Genomic DNA, 4167 nt, shown 5'->3' with positions numbered 1-4167 from the left:
GGTGCCTCCAGATAATGGAGAGGTTTTGCATTGAAGGGTACCTTCAATGTCCTCTGTATTTTAGTTTACTATGTGCTAATGATCCCGTTGTTCCATTCAAAGGCATGGACATCGATTTGCTCACTGGACAGAAGAATCCTCCCATCTTCTTGAAGGAATCCTGGAACCGGTCTTCAGGGTTCCAAAGTCCACCATTGCAGAGACTTCCCCCAGAAATGGTGATGGTGGAGAGGGCAATGCGAAGGTGTGTGTTTAATGCTTAGTGCTGGTGTAGGGAGGGTGAAAAGCACCAAGCTCCTGGTTCTGCTCTTTCCTGATCACCTCTTTTGAAACTATAGAATTGAGTCACATGTATAGTATGTTGGGTTTTTTATTTACTTATTTTTCTTACTTTAGGGACAGACGCAGATCCTGAGGGACTTGCATAAAACATGGGACTGGATACAACAGCACAGCCTTATTCCGTGGGGAAATAGAAGAACCTGAAGTCTTACAGATGAGCAAGCCCTGGCAGAAAATGGCCCTTGAAGGATACAGTTCTGCAAATGATCCCTTTTTAATTTCCTTCCAGTATCAGGAAGACATGGAAATGTTTTACATCAACTGTATTGATGTAAAGGGGCTAAAGGTCAATACCATGTTTTGCGAGCATAGTTCTTAGAATGTTTGTACAGTCAGTTCTTAATAAGTTTTAAAGGTTTTCTTTCCCTCTCTGAATTATTTTTTTCCCTGCTCAACTTTTCTAACTACTATTTTGTAATAATGTATGCTTTGGCTTTGTTATGTGTTCTTTGCTCTATTCCCTGTTCGGTTTTTGTAAAAAATAAACAACGTGGGCACTAATGACGAGGTCTTCTCTTGTTTTTGATGTGTACACCAGAGTGCGCAAAAATGTCAACTGATAACTTTAACGTTCTAATAAATCTATTTTATACAAGATTAATTGTGTTCAAGTTAATTATACAACTTTATGCAATGTAAAACAATAGGGATAATATATATATATATATATATATATATATATATATATATATATATATATATATATATATATATATATACTCTAAGGGGGATGGGGGGGATTTACCCCCCCTCTGTTTGTGACGTCCCTCCATCTGGTCATTCATGTTTTATCCCTGAGGGGGATACATTCCTCCCCCCCTCTGGTCTGAATAGGTAATATTATGAATTTTTAAAAATGTATATAAATTAGGGCTGTCAGTTTTAATGCGTTATAAATGCGTTAGACCACAACGCTGACATTTTTTTTTGTCGCCGTTAATAGCGCGTCAAAACACACACACCGTTCCCTAATATTTTTTCCCCGACGCGCTCTCCGCACTGTGTTTCTTTTATCCTCTGCGCTTTACGTAGTTTCAAGAGCGCTAGAGACTGTAGCAAAGCAGACCCGTGCTCACTGTTGCACAGACTGTTTATTTCATGCGACTTTGGACTTGTTTTATTCTAAAGGAGCTTGTAAATTTCATGAGTCATGGATTGCGGGTTTTTTTGGGCACCTTTCTGAAAGTGAAATCGCTTATTTGTGCTCTAAAATAAGTGACGAAACAGCGGTTATTAAAAGACCTGCCTGCACTAGACACCTTGTATCCAGCTGAAATATCCCTCCGCCATAGGAGCCGACGGTAGTAAAGGCAGACAGAGCAACTCTGCACATATTTTCTGCAGTTTACGGTGCAATAACCAGGGGCGTAGGAAGGTTTTAAAATGTGTGTGTGTGGGGGGGGGGGGGGGCAAATAAGATAGATAAGGTATTATAGCCAAATGGCGAGCAGAGCCAATCAAAAAATCTTTTGGGTCCCTAGGCAAGGAAATGCACCCTATTTAACATGTTAAATGAGCATGCTGATTAAAGAAGCAATCAGTACATCTACATCAGCACTGCAGGCTTGAAAGTTACTTTTTCGAGGCACATCATTATCTTCTCAACATTTAGGAGGTATTTACCAAACAAAGAACTACCCCAAGAGGCATAAGCAACCACAGGTCATTAAACTTAAAGGTATACTATGCAACCGGGGTTGATTTTCCAGCGAGGCTCCCCCCAGAGGGCGAAAGTAAAAGTGCACTGTCATAAAGATGCTCAGCTGTTCTGGTTTCTCCGTCAAGCCAGGCGTGGTTGTTTTGAGCTTAGAAGACAGGCGAACGCAATGAAAAGTCGAAAAAACGGCAGTACAAACAATGACTAACACAGTGAAAGTATGAATATCAGGGTTTCCCGCAGCGCTATCTTGGCCGCATCGCCGCGGCCGCCGTGGTAGTGTCTCGCCAACATAAAAATAAATAAATAAATAAATAAAAAATAATAATAATAAAACTCGATATGCTTGCATGTTTATTTGACGTTAACACGCGGCTCTTTGTTGTTGCTTTCGCGCATGCGCGTGAATGGCACATGGAGTTCTCATCCGGTGCCGATCTCCGGCTGTCAATGGGCGAGAGGCGGGGTATAAACTGGACAGGTCGCCAGTCCATCACTGTGATATCACCAACATCAATTTTTGTTACTAAACAATTCTTTAGTGCGGGGAAAAGCCATGTAGATTTGACCGATGCAGTAAAATGCTAACCAACCAATGGGAAGAAGTTGAGCCCTTAAGACACAGCCCCTCCTCATTTGCATAATGAGGCAGAAATGCATACAGAAATGTAAAAAGGACAGGCAGAAATGTAAAAACGAGAGACAAATGTAAAAATGAGAAACAGAAATGTAAAAAGGACAGACATAAATGTAAAAGTGGGAAACAGAAATGTAAAAAGGACAGACAGAAATGTAAAAACGGCAAACAGAAATGTAAAAAGGACAGACAGAAATGTAAAAACGAGAAACAGAAATGTAAAAAGGACAGACAGAAATGTAAAAAAGACAAACAGAAATGTAAAAAGGACAGAAATAAATAGCATCGGAGAAATAAATACGGCAAAAAAATACAAAGAAAGAATAAAACAGACAAAAATATTATAACATGCACATAAATAAATACTTTAAAAAAAAGTAAATAATAAAAAAAGTGGCTAATTAAAGGAGATATATACATTTTGTCTCACTGTATAATTTATTTTCTACCTACATTTATTTGTTTATTATATTTTGGTGGCACATAATTGTATGCATATTTATTTATTGAGCATTTATTTATTTATGTATTTATTTTTAATTATGGAAGACTTGGTCCTCCATAAGTATGCCTTTAAGGTTGTGCATAAAATGTAAAAATGACCAGAAACCTTTAATGTTTTGTGACATAAAACCTGGAGTACAGATAAATGGTCTGCAAAATGGTTAATACTGAACTACAGCAAATAGCAATATCAACATTCTTAAGGAGACGACCTGGTTACTCAAATTTGCAAAAAAAACCTGAGGCGACGGTCATTCTTGCTGGCAAAGTCTATGGCTACTTTTTTCAAATCAAGTTCATCTGTCAGATCTTTATGAGCATGCAGAATCAAACATTCATTAAGCCTGTCCTGCCGCATTGTTGAAAGAAGATAGGTCTTGATTCTTCTCAGTGTGGAGAAGCTGCGTTCTAGCTGTTGTGACAGGGACGGTCAGATAGATCTTGATGAGTTTTTTCAACTCGGACACCATTGAGACTGCTACTGGATTGTCTGTCCATGACTGGATGGCTTGGACTATAGTTGACACTGTTGTCACTTTACTAGGACCACCAGGTTCTCCCACCTTACAGAGTGTTTTCAGCATGGCCAACTAGGGTATAACTATGCCCTCTATTGAGCCCCCAAAGGAACTAGGTTCAAAGAGTACATGGACAGGTGGTTTCAATTAATTTTATAAAATACTAATATTTTAATATTATGATCTTGTAAAACATATAATGCAGATTATACAATTTCCATAATTTTGATACATAACTCAATTTTGGATGATAAGGGAAAACAACATATATTGACAGATTAAATTTGGTATTATCTCAAAGACAAAGAACAATGTTTAAATATACAATTTTTACATACTGTTCAATAAATTATAAGCTTTTTTAATTAAGAGTAAGTTTCATTTTAAGGTCCTTTTATGGGGGCCGCCATCTTGGTGAAGAACAGTACTGCCTTTTCCCAGTTTGTGACGTCAGGTCGCGGTATCGACTGTAAAGCAAGTCCCAATGCCCTATCTGTCCCCTTGTAAAT

General features: G+C 38.2%; 1 long non-coding RNA gene across 1 annotated transcript; it reads left to right on the top strand.

Annotated features, from left to right (window-relative positions):
• Positions 1-533, top strand: LOC118559325. Its single transcript, XR_004928779.1, has 3 exons — positions 1-37; positions 103-244; positions 397-533. It is a non-coding gene; the product is annotated as an uncharacterized LOC118559325 (long non-coding RNA).
• The last annotated feature ends 3634 nt before the right edge of the window (positions 534-4167 follow it).

Source organism: Fundulus heteroclitus, unplaced genomic scaffold, assembly GCF_011125445.2.
Source record: "Fundulus heteroclitus isolate FHET01 unplaced genomic scaffold, MU-UCD_Fhet_4.1 scaffold_275, whole genome shotgun sequence".
NCBI classification, from domain to species: Eukaryota; Metazoa; Chordata; class Actinopteri; order Cyprinodontiformes; family Fundulidae; genus Fundulus; species Fundulus heteroclitus.
The sequence above is the reverse complement of the archived record's forward strand: the minus strand, read 5'-3'. Positions and strand labels throughout refer to the sequence as shown.